General features: G+C 38.2%; 1 long non-coding RNA gene across 3 annotated transcripts in view; it reads right to left on the reverse strand.

Moving 5' to 3' along the window:
- The window catches only part of LOC139704077 (uncharacterized), a 70,796-nt gene that overhangs the window by 14,100 nt on the left and 43,601 nt on the right, over window positions 1-13,095 (reverse strand). For 2 of the 3 annotated variants that reach the window (XR_011706131.1, XR_011706130.1), the window contains exon 5: window positions 12,165-12,244. This is a non-coding gene — a long non-coding RNA (uncharacterized lncRNA). Of the gene's footprint in view, window positions 1-11,769; window positions 12,245-13,095 lie in introns of those variants that run through there. The other variant, XR_011706129.1, reaches the window with a different exon arrangement.

Here is a 13,095-nt window from a genome sequence, read left to right on the forward strand (position 1 = left end):
GCAAGAGGGATTGAACCCAGGGGTGCTTAGCCATTGAGCCACATCCCCAGCCCATTTTATTTTATTTTTTTATTTTGAGACAGTGTCTCACTAAGTTGCTTAGGTCCTCCTTAAGTTGCTGAGGCCAGCTTTGAATTTGTGATCCTCCTGCCTCAGCCTCCCCAGCTGCTGGAATTACAGGCATGCACCACTGCATCTGGAAGATGTTGAGCATTTTTTAATATATTTGTTGGCCACATGTGTTTCCTTTTTTGAGAAGTTTCTATCTAGTTCTTTGGCCTATTTATTAACTGGGTAATTTATTTTTCTTTTTTTGGCATGAAGTCTTTTGAGTTCTTGATATAGTTTGGATGTTAATCCTCTGTCAGAGGAGTGACTGGCAGAGATTTTTTTCCCAATCTGTAGGCTCTCTCTTCACTCTCTCAATCGCTTCATTTCATGGGAAGAAGATTTTTACTTTGGCTTCCCATTTATTGATTCTTGGTTTTATTTCTTGAGTTTCAGGGGTCTTGTTGACAGAGTCAGTGCGTATACCTGTATAGTGAGTGGAGTGTTGACCCTATGTTTTCTTCTAACAGTTACTGGTTTCTGGTCTAATTCCTAAGTCTTTTGGGGGGAGGGGTACTGGGTATTGATCTCAGGGACACTCACCACTGAGCCACTTCCCCAGCCCTATTTTGTATTTTATTTAGAGACAGGGTCTCACTGAGTTGCTTAGCGCCTTGCTTTTGCTGTGACTGGCTTTGAACTCGAGATCTCCTGCTTCAGTCTCCAGAGCCACTGGGATTACAGGCATGCGCCACCACACCTGGTCAGTTCCTAAATCTTTAATCCATTTTGATTTGACCTTCGTGCAGGGTGAAAATAGGGATCTAATTTCACTCTTCCGCATTTGGATATCCAGTTTTCCCAGCACCAAGATAGTCAGCTTTATCACCTTACTATAGAATTTCTAGAAGAATTGTGAAGATTGAATGAGAGAATGGTTTTTAGCAGTAATTATTAAGGTAGAAAACTAGAGTATACTATAATTCTACCCAACTGTCCTAAGTTAGCCATTACCATTATTATGTACTCATTTAGATATGTTTCCACACAAATAAGCTACCCATCCTCATGATTAATATTATTATTAAATGAAATGTTTGTATCCCATCTTTTCCCTATGACTGTAATCTACCTGAGGGAAGAGATTACAATTCATATATCTTTATAAACTTTATATCATATAGTTTCTGGCATGTAGCAGGTGGATAAACTATAACACATTCACATAAAGTAGCCCTTAAAAATACTGATTTATGAGACTATTTCATAATATTTAATTTTAAAAAATCAAATTCATATGCATATGAACCCATTTGTGTAAAAAAAAATACAAGTACACATACATATGGTTGTTTATAACAGGTTATGTTAGTTATAATGGATGAACATTTTTAAATATTGATTTTTTTAACCTAGAGGACAAATTATTTCCCCCCAGCTGTCTCTTCACACAATAACAAGCTCTGAGAAAGAAAGGTTATGTGTTAATTATTTTTGCATCCCAATTAGTATATTGCATAGAACAGTGTATTCAAAATTAGCTGAATAATAGTGGCTAAGTATGTAAATGTAACCTGTGAGCCAGCTATCCTATTTTGAAAACTTTATTGTAAGTATATCCTAGAATATTTTTCTAGTTTTTCTCTCATATTTCCATTGGTTATTTATTTATTTTATTTTGGGGTACCAGGGATTGAACCCAGGGGCATTTGACCACTGAGCCATATCCCCAGCCCTATTTCGTATTTTATTTAGAGACAGAGTCTCACTGAGTTGCTTAGGACCTCACTTTTGCTGAGGCTGGCTTTGAACTTGCCATCCTCCTGCCTCAGCCTCACGAGTCACTAAGATTACAGGCGTGGGCCACCGCTCCTGGCTCCATTGTTTATTGTCATTATCAAATATTTATCCATGTCTTCTCTATACAGAATATCATATTGGATACTAGGGGTCCAAATAGATACAATGTTTTCCCTTTTTTTTTTTTCTTTACTCTCCTACCTCTTTTCTCTTCCTTTCTTTATTCCTCCCCACCCCCAACTTTTTTAATACCTTGAACTTAGTAAATATAAGACACATACTTTATAGGACAATACTTAACTTGCACTATATGTAACATTCACTGTGAAATATACTCTATTTTCTAGCCCATCCTATACAAGTCTTGTCAATTATCTGTCCTATTTTCATTTACCAAATGAAAGTGAAAAAATGCAAAATTTTGTTAATTTTCAAATCTGGGGAATGGTTAAATAGGACCTATTACATTATTCTCTCTACTTTTTTACATGAAAAACATTACTTTAAAAAAAATTACTCTTGGGCTGGGGATGTGGCTCAAGCGGTAGTGCGCTCGTCTGGCATGAGTGCGGCCCGGGTTCGATCCTCAGCACCACATACCAACAAAGATGTTGTGTCTGCCGAAAACTAAAAAATAAATATTAAAAAAAATTAAAAAAAAAAATTACTCTAGGGCTGGGGCTATAGCTCAGTGGCAGGGTGCTTCCCTAGCATGTGTGAAGCACTGGGTTCTATCCTTAGTACCATCTAAAAATGAAACAAATAAAGGCATACTGTCCATCCATAACTACAAAAAATTACTCTAAAATTTATTGATTGATTGATTTTGGTACTGAGGAATGAACTCTACCACTGAGCTCCATCCCCAACTCTATTTTTTGTTTTGAGACAGGGTCTTGCTAAATTACCCAGGCTGGTCTCAAACTTTAAATCCTCTTGCCTTAGCCTCTTGTGACCCTGGAATTATAGACCTGCACCTCTGCACTTGTTTTAAAATATACTTTTGAGACCCACTAATGAGTTGCAGTTTGAAAAACACTGGAATTCAACTAAAAACAACAACAAAAACAAACACACACTGGAATTCTAGAATCTCCTAGAAGTTAATCACTATTGCCTATGGCAGTTGTCACATTTAGTCATAATAGCTTTTTTTTTTTTTTTTTCCCTGTAGTGGGCGGTTAACCCAGAGATGTTATACCTCTCAACTACATCTCCATCTGTGTTTTGGTTTTTCAGTTTTTATTTTGAGCCAAGGCATTGCTAAATTGCCAGGGCTGGCCTCAAACTTTTGATCCTCCTGCCTCAGCTTCCCAAGTTGCTGGAATTACAAGCATGCACCACCATATCCAGCTTGTAATGTCAACCTTCATAGCAGATGCTAAGCTATCATGAAGACCAGAAACATGTCTTACTCTCCATTTATTCCCTAGGGCCAACATAATATTTGGTGCATATTAGGTTCTTAGTAAATGTTTGTTATTTTTAATAATATTGTACTTAATACTTAAAGATACTTGAAACTTGGGCCCTTAGGTAGAACCCTAGGTAGGACTTCAAGTTAGCAGTGCAGAAAGGAGGAGGGCATTTTTGCAGCCTCTCTCTGGAACAGGACATCTGTTAAAGCAGTCTGTTTTCCCTGCAGACTTCAGTATCAAAATGGTAATTTAAAAAATCTCACAGTTACTCTGAACCTAATATAGCACTGGTCACAAGGTAAGCACCCGGTTTTTTAGAACTTAATTTAGAGTTGATGAGGACAATTTGCAAGGTCAGGTGATAAAGAATACCTAGGAAATGTGCTATTTAAGCTCCAGTTCTCACTTAAAAGACAAGTATGTTGGCCCAATCCTTTTCTAAGAAAAAGCAAAAATACAGAATAAAAGCTAATGTTCCTTTTCTTACAATAGCATAGTGGTATCAGCATTGATAGTAAAAATTGTGGTATATAATTTGTTTTTATTATTTTGCTTTTAAGTTCTATTTTGAAGTAAAGAAAGTAATATTTCTGTATTCATGTGCCTTGTGCCGAAAACAAAACAATGTTTTCTGCTTTTGTCATGCATGTTATAAAGATGTAAATGCTCAATTGTGCTATTTGTCCCTGTTCCCAATATTGCACCTTGGAGATACTTTCTCTGGCTCTCTCCTTTAATAATCTAAATATAGAAATTACTTTGAAAACTGTTATACTAAAAAAAAAAAAGTAAGGAAAGGCAAGCATTTGACAAGAACAATTTACCTCTCTGAGTATTTTATTTATTGATGGTACTGGGGAGTGAACCCAGTCGTCCTCTTCTGCTGAACTACATCTCAACCCTTTTTTTTTCTTTTTTCCTTTGGTACTGGAGATTTAACTCAGGGGCATTTGACCACCGAGCCATATCCCCAGCGCTATTTTGTATTTTATATAGAGACAGGATCTCACTGAGTTGCTTAGTGCCTCACTTTTGCTGAGGCTGGCTTTGAACTTACCTCCTGCCTCAGCCTCCCAAGCCTCTGGGATTACAGGCATGCGCCACTGTGCCCGGCTGCTTATTTTTATTTTTGCAAAACCCATGGGCACTCTACCACTGAAAGCTATATCTCCAGTCCTTTTAATTTTGAAACTGTCTGGCCAAGTTGTTGTCCATACTGGTCTCAAATTTGCAATCCTCCTGTCTCAGCCTCCCAAACCATTGAAATTAAAGGTATGCATCAGGGCTGGGGCTGAGGCTCAGTGGTAGAGCGCTCGCCTAGCATGTGTGAGGCCCTGGGTATGATCCTCAGCACCACATACAAAAAATAAGTAAATAAAATAAAGGCATTGTGTCCAACTACACCTAAAAAATAAATATTAAAAAAAAAAGGCATGCACCACTGTACCTTGCCTAGGTATCTATCTTTTTTAAAGAAAGATCAATAAAATTAAAAAAGAAAAAGATACTTTAAAGTGAAATTTTTAAAGGAAAGAATCATATAGATCAAATAAGGAAGACTTCTTTTCACTGTCAGTTAAGATCATGGTATTAATTTATTAATTGATATTAATGTATTACTAGACAATTTGTATATTTGTGCCTTCTACAGAGTTATTCTACCCCAACCCACTGTGAGTTAAACACTGATACCCAAATCTCATAAGCAGTACAGTAATCATATCCTATAACTACTTTGTTGATCATATTATCAAGGAGTCAGTATTAGTTGGTTTATCAGTTGACACGCTAGCAGTATATTAACAGATCTGGATGATCACAGAAGGGTATTATTTTCTGTTTTTGACATGCTAGCAATTATTAACAGATTTGGATGATTACAGAAGGGTATTGTTACTGCTGTTGACCAGTGAACGAGTCCTTGCTTCCCCAGTGTTGAAGAATAACACCAAAGAAGCACCCCGAGGCAAGGTCAGAGTAGAAATTAGAAGTTTATTAAAGGACAGCAGAAAAGACTTCTCCCAGAGGAAGAAGGGGACCCAAGAGGTGGAATCCGTGGAAGTGCAGTTGTCTCTCCATTTTATAGTTTCTTTCAGTGATGGAATGTAGGTGGGAAGGCCTGAGGGGTGGGACACAGGTGGGCCAAAGAAGTAGTCTGAGCAGGAAGGACTTCATTAACACTTCTTTGGGATGGACTTTGGCCTAGGGCCTTTTCAGGACTTCATTAACATTCCATGAGTGGTCCTGTGTTTCCTGGAATCATTCTCAGCATGGCCTCCATTTTAGATTTCACTTGGTATTAGACCCGACTTACTTAACTACACTGACTACCTAACTTTAAATCTGGCTTCAGTATTATTCTCTGTTTTCAACTATCAACCTATCAGTTGGTATCCATAAAATTTCAATATTCCATTTATCTGCTTTACCTAAGGGCCAGACAAGCATTTCATATTTTTTCTCTATTTTTCCAAAGTCAAAGTGAGGTATGCATAGCACTTAACTTTCTGAACATTGGACGTAGTTTATTTCTCCTAACCCATACAAAAGTATTTCAATATGGCCAAAGAGACACTTTGAGAAACATGATTCAGAATGAGCTATCATATATATCTTCACATTTCTAATTTTGGACTCAGCAGAAAGACAAAAACTAGTCAACAAGCACCATTTGGCACTATTGATATGTACAGTGTAAAAATGCTATATTCTCCTGGCTCTCTATCATCATGGTTTTCATTAGCACTTACTGGAGAGAAAGAAATCACCACGGAATAAGTGGGTGGCAGACAGGTTCTCTGATTCATAAGCTCACAAATATATTTTTTAATTTTGGTATACTGCAAATCATGTTTTACTAAAATTGAACAGAGTATATGGAATGGATACATTTGCTGAACCAAAGGTAAACTATGAAATAAAAGGGAATTAGATTCCACCTGGAATGTTAGAACATTTTGCAGTTATCTATTTTGATCTGATCAGGAAGCATCTGACAAAAATAAAAGGCTGGCTTTTAGCCTCTCCAACTCCCAAAGCTCAAGTTAAAAGCCTTATAACGTGATGTTAAATAAATTTGTAATTTTCATTCATATTAAGCTTTTCTTTTTCCCACCATAGACTTTCCTCTCCATTTCCCCTTTACTCCAAGTTCAAATGTTTAACAACACCCAGTTTCTCCACAGGTAAAGACAACAATGCCATTCTGTTATATATGTGAACTTACAAGACCCTTCAGAATGGATCAGTGAGCTATTATGATTCTCAAGTTTCTGTCCCTATCTCTAGGTCTTCCAAAGAAAACTCAGAGTAGCTGAATATACCAGTATTAATTACTGTAATAATAGGAAGTTTCAAAGTTTAGAATCTGGGTTTAGCTGACTTACAGGTGAGACCTGGACAGAGCATGGTGGGACAAGCTTGTAATCTCAGTTATTCAAGAGGTTGAGGCAGAAGGATCAGAAGTTCAAGGTCAGCCTGGACAATTAGGGAGGCCCAGTCTTAAAAGAAAAGGAAAGGAAAAAGGGCTGGACTTAGCTCAGTGGTAAAGCACCCCAAGTGGTAAAGTCAATCTTCATTACTTCCCCCGCAAAAAAGAAAGGATGATAGTTAAAACGGCCATTCACCAGCCATTTTAGGTGGAGCAGCTGTTTTGGAGCTAGGGGTCCCGTGGTTCTATAACTCCTAACTCTCCATCATGGCTAAATATGCATTTTAAAAAATCCATCAACATTGAAAAGTAATTACTAGATTCAATCTATTAGAATATCACACATTAGTCTTTCTCTGAACAATAAGGCTAAGGCAGGAGGATCACAAGTTTGAAGCCAACCTGGGTAATTTATTCTGTCCCAAAATAAATAGTGAAAAGGGCTAAGGATATGAGGTGCTCAGTACTAGAGCACCTCAGAGGGTTCAAGCCCAAGAACTGAAAAAAATATTATTACTATTACTATGATTAAGATTAATACTCTCTAAATTAATATTTATTAGACTTGCTTTCGTGGGTTCAGTTAAAAGGGATTTTTTTCGGGGGAGAGATTTATAATAATAGCTAATATCTATTGAACTCTCACTGTCCTGCTAAGGCTTAGAAAAAATCTGGGATCCTGGCACATGAAAGAAGATGCGAGGCACAGTTGGGATAGTGGCCAGGCTTTCTTCAGAGGCAGCAGCAAGGCCTCCTGACCCCCAAGTCTTCCCAAAGGCTTTTCTTTTTTTTTTTTTTTTCTATTTCAAAAATAGCATTTTATGGGCGCTGAGGTTGTGGCTCAGAGGTAGAGTGCTTGCCTAGCATGCATGACGCACTGGGTTCGATCCTCAGCACCACATAAAAATAAAATAAAGGTATTGTGTCCACCTGCAACTAAAAAATAAATATTTTAAAAAATAGCATTTTATTTACAAAGGATAATACACATAGGCATTTGGTCTTCAATTTGATAAATTGACCTATTTTTAAAATAAAGGCTCCATAAAATTCAGAGATGCACATTTTTAAATCTTTTTTTAAAAATATTTTTTCAGTTGTAGATGGATACAATATCTTTATTTATTTTTATGTGGTGCTGAAGATCAAACCTAGTGCCTCCATGTGCAAGGCAAACGCTCTACCACTGAACTACAGCTTCAGCCTCACATTTTTTGATCTTTAAGCAGTAAGTTGAAGTGTTTGTAAGGTTAGAGGAAATTCAGAGGCCTAACAGAAATAGGAGTAATTATTAAATTTACGTTCAAGATATATTTTAAACTATGTTTACACGGAAGTAAATGTAATCTAGCAAGGGTCTCAATATCAAATGTGTTTCTTTTTAGGTTATATATGTTGAAATATTGAATTTACAATGTATTTGTGTGAACTCTGGGGAAGCTAAGCACCATGAGACTCTTTCCCTGTGTGAATCACCTCCCTGTAAACCTGCAGGCCTGTTAAAGAGGATCCCTCAGACTGAACCCAGACAGTTGCCCTTGGTCCTGTAACCATGCTCCATAGGCCTTTTTTATGTGCAGACCAAAGAAGGCACAATGCCAACAGAATATATAAATGAGCGCAGGCTCACAAGCAGTATTTATGACCTCAAGTACATAGGCTAAATCAGAGTGTTTATGACCTTGATTACATACTAAAAACATAGCTGACTAGAAGTCTTGGTGACGGAGTCTAACTATAGCCATCTTGGGTCTGCCCTATGCTCACCTTATGTCCAATAAAATTCAAAGTGCTTTAAGTGTATTTATTATTTTAAGTTTCTCAACACACCTTTCATGTTTGATGGATGAGGAAGTAGCTTGTCTAAGGTCATACAAAGAATGAAGGACAGAACTAGTATTTGAAATTAGGGCATGATGCCAGGGCTCCCATTTTAAACCACTATATTACACTGTATAAGAAGCTGTAAAGAATACAATAAAGGGCTGGGGATGTGGCTCAAGCGGTAGCGCGCTCGCCTGGCATGCGTGCAGCCCGGGTTCGATCCTCAGCACCACATACAAACAAAGATGTTGTGTCCGCCAAATACTAAAAAATAAATATTAAAATTCTCTCTTTCTCTCCCTCTCTCTCTCACTCTCTCTTTAAAAAAAAAAAAAAAAAGAATACAATAAAAACAATTTCATGAGGCTGGGTTGTAGTTCAGTGGTAGAGCGCTAGCCTAACATGGCACTGAGTTCGATTCTCAGCACCACATATCAATAAATAAAATAAAGGTCCATCAACAACTAAAAAAATTTAAAAAAAAACAATATCATGACAGCTATGAAGTATTCTTGCCAAAGAAATGAAACTTGAGGGGGCTGGGGTTGTGGCTCAGGGATAGAGCGCTCGCTTACTATGTGTTGGGCACTGGGCTCGATCCTCATCACCACATAAAAATAAAATAAAGATATTGTATTCACCTATAACTAAAAAATAAATATTTTTTTAAAAATCAGAAATGAAACTTGAAGCATATCAATCCTATTACTTCAATCCTCCAGTTTATAAGAAATTCATGGGCTGGACATAGCGGTGCATGCCTGTAAGCTGTGATTTGGGAAGCTGAGGCAGGAGAATAGAGGAGAATTGCAAGTTTGAGGCCAGCCTCAGAAATTTAGTGAGGTCCTAAGCAACTTAGTGAGACCCTGTCTCAAAATTAAAAGGGGCTGTTAATGTAGCTTAGTGGTAAAGTGCCCATAATTCAATCCGCAGTACCAAAAAAAAAAAAAAAAAAAATTCATGGGACAAAGAAGCATGTTAAAAGATAACGTAATTAGGGCTAGGGGCATATCTCCTTGTTTTTTCCCTGGGAGACCCTAGTACAAGGGTCTCCCAAAAAATGTATTGATTTCCTTTAATCTACCATCATATTCAGATTTGTATTAGCCAAATCCCTCAGATGATGTACACTATTTCTAAAAATATAAACAAAAAATAATTACCAAATAGTTTAATTGCACAGTTAAGGGGAAGTACCCAATTAAAAAAAGAAAGAAAGAAAGCCAGTCTTCTCACTCAAATCCTTTTTTTTTTTTTTTGTGGTGGCCAGGATGGGTACTGGGGATTGAACTCAGGGGCAGTCAACCACTGAGCCACATCTCCAGCCATATTTTGCATTTTATTTAGAGACAGGGTCTCACTGTTTATTACCAGTTTATTACCAGTCATGATAGTTTATTCTCATGTCTGTGCCATCCTGTGAGAAATTAAATTAAATTAGTTAATTAATTAATCAATTGATTTTGTTATACTGGGGATTGAACCCTAGGGCACTCTGTCACTGTGCTATATCCCCAATCCTTTATTATTATTGTTATTATTTTATTATTTAATTTTAAGATAGGGTCTCCCCAAGTTGATCAGTGCCTTGCTAATTTGCTGAGGCTGGCCTCAAACTTGTGATCCTTCTGCCTTAGCCTCCTGAGTGGGAGAAATTTTAAAGAGGAATTTGCAGGCAGGGTGGGATTTCAGGTTCCAAAATGAAGCCATGGACCTCAGTGTTTCTCAACGTTTTTGCTGACTAACCTTCATTTTCCTAAGAAGTGCTTTAAAAAATTAAATAATCCTTTCCTGTAGACTTCATGACTAAATTGAAATGTTCTTGAGTACCAATGTGAAAGTAATAATAAGCATGTGTAAATCTAGAAAATGCATAGATCTTCTTCCCACACAGGCCAAATGCCATTTTTCCTCCACTCACAGCTCGTTCTCAGGAGGAAACCATTCTTCCTTGTGTGTCAGCTTGCATGAGGTTTGGTCATGAGAGAAGCGCTCCCAGAACAGTTCTTGGTGGAAGTTGCGCTCTCAGGGATCATGCACATTTTGATGTGATCTTTTTAATCAGCAGGAGATTTTGAGTCAGGAGAATTGTGCACAGGGGTGAAATGTTTCTAGCTAGTCTTTAACACTGGCTGGGGCTTCACTTTCTCCTCCCCTCCCCTCCTCTTCACTCCCCTCTCTTTCTCTCTCTTTTCTTCTCTATAGTCTGTGGACTGCAACCTACAGTTTATGACATGGGATATGATATTTTAAAAACAGGAGTAACTGCCTGGGCTGCTTTCTAAAACTTGAGTCAAGATGAGAGTGTCTTATGGAGCCGTCCTATGGAAGGGAACTCCAGGGGAAATTTGAACACAGATTCTGAGTGGGAGTTCTGTTTTCTATATAAGCAGTTGTCCTTTCCTTCACCTCCCACTGGGAGGCACAAGTGGAGGAAGGAGGGAGCTCTCTATTTTATCATTTTCCTCGTGAATCCACCATTTCTTTATTAATTTCAGGACATTTTGGAGGAAGAAGAGAATAGTAAATGTCCACGTTTTGATTGCTTATGTGGTGCTGTAAATGGGTCACATGGATTCATTGTCACTGTGAAGAATAGGGTTCACCCATGTAGCCACTCCACAGTTGGAAGGCTCCCTGTGAAGCCATGCATTGATGCAGGCATTGGGGAAATGGGCACAGGGATCAGTGTTTTTATGGGCATTTGAACTTGGAGTTTTTCTAAAAAGATCTTTCGACAAACTAGTTAGCAGATCCTTAATCATAGTATGTGAACATATTTCCCAGAATATGAAGGCTGGGATGTGTTTGCATATTTAAATAAAACAAGAGCATATTGTCTAAGGAAAGTCCATGTGACTGCTCAGCCCAGACTGTCAGTTGGAATCTAAGTCACAGCTGGATCATTGTCTCCATGTAGGTAAAGCACAAGCTCTAACTGACAGCTGCTGCCACCCCCACCCCTGGACTTCCCCAAGGAGGACTGAACTACCTATTAGCAATTTCCATCCTTGATGGTGATATCTGATGAGTTACCACACTTAAGAGATTCAGGGAGTCAGTGCAATAGGTAGGTCTGACTTGGAATCTCTGCACCTGTAATTATGCTCCAGAAGCTTCCTTTTGCTTTTTTCCCCAAAGTGCCCTTCACATTCCAAGAAAAAAATTTAAAAATTTCTGGCCCGCTGCACTACAGGTAGGACATATACTTTGAGTCAGTCTTTTTTTTAAAAATTGATTTTATTTTTTTTAAATACACGACAGCAGAGAGTGATAATGTTTGTTTTCATCCATTTATGTCTTCCCTCCTCCTCATTAAGTCCAGAAAACCTCATGAGATGTCCCAACCTGTGACTGGGGTGCAAACCAAGCCTATTTTGTAGGCCAACATGGGAAACAAACCCATCTTCATGTAATCCTTTAGTGCCTGACCTGATCGATAACCATATTAATTCCTTGATTTGAAGATTTGTACCCTTCTTCGTTGAAGGCTTGGGCCTTTTCTGTAGAAACCATTATTTTATATTATCTTTGGTGACAATGCATTAATCCTCTAGTTCTTGTGCAATATTCCCAGTTTCAATTATAAATATCCACAGTGTCATATAATAGTGAGACAACTGTCATGTGTAAGTTATTCTTACCTGAGAACATGATCAACCTTAAACACTTGGTGTAAATTATGGGCATGCACAATGGAGGCACGGCACATAGTCTTCCACTTCTAGGAGAATAAAGAAAACAAGAGCATATATTTACTTAAATGTCTAATAGTGTCTTTGCCATATGTCTCTTCTCCAAGAGTGTGCTTTCAGGAATTGTCTCATGTAGTGGACATGGGTTGTTTGTCCTTATTTGATAAGCTCTGTCAACACTCTGTTGCTAAAGGAACGTGCTAAATCTCAAGTAATGCCATGAGTGCTAAGAGGATCACCATAGTCTGTTAAGAAATGATCACCCTGGCTAACAGGAACTAAGCTCCTGATGCTGTTCTAACCCAGTCAGGCTCTTCTTGTCTTGGTAGCATGCTTGATGTTTGCTGGAGTGAGTTGGATCTGTCCAGTGTGTCATCCTGGTGTGTACAGGAAGGCTCTCTGGGCACAGGAAGCCATGCATTGAACGCAGGCATTGGGGAAATGGGCACAGGAATAGTGTTTTTATGGGCATTTGAACTTGGAGGGTTTTTTAAAAAGACCTTTCGACAAACTGGTTAGCAGATCCTTATTCATAGTATGTGAATATATTTCCCAGAATATGAAGGCTGGGATGTGTTTGCATATTTAAAGAAAACAAGATCATATTCTCTAATAAAAGTCCATTGACTGCTCAGCCCAGAGTGTCAGGTGAGGAGAGAGCCAGGTTTGGTGGCGTCTGAAGCTTGTGGAGTTGTGGGAGACTCTTTGAGGAAAAGCAAACACAATGACATAAGGACACATTCTCAGTGCCTCTACAGGCCTAGAGGGTGTTGGGAGGAGAACTCAAGCTTCATGGGCCTCAAGGAAAGTCTGTTTCTCTGGGTTGTTTGGAAAGAGGGAGATCAAATCACTCCAAAGTACCTGATAAAGGACAGAAAAC

The sequence above is a fragment of the Marmota flaviventris genome, unplaced genomic scaffold (genome assembly GCF_047511675.1).
Source record: "Marmota flaviventris isolate mMarFla1 unplaced genomic scaffold, mMarFla1.hap1 Scaffold_210, whole genome shotgun sequence".
NCBI classification, from domain to species: domain Eukaryota; kingdom Metazoa; phylum Chordata; class Mammalia; order Rodentia; family Sciuridae; genus Marmota; species Marmota flaviventris.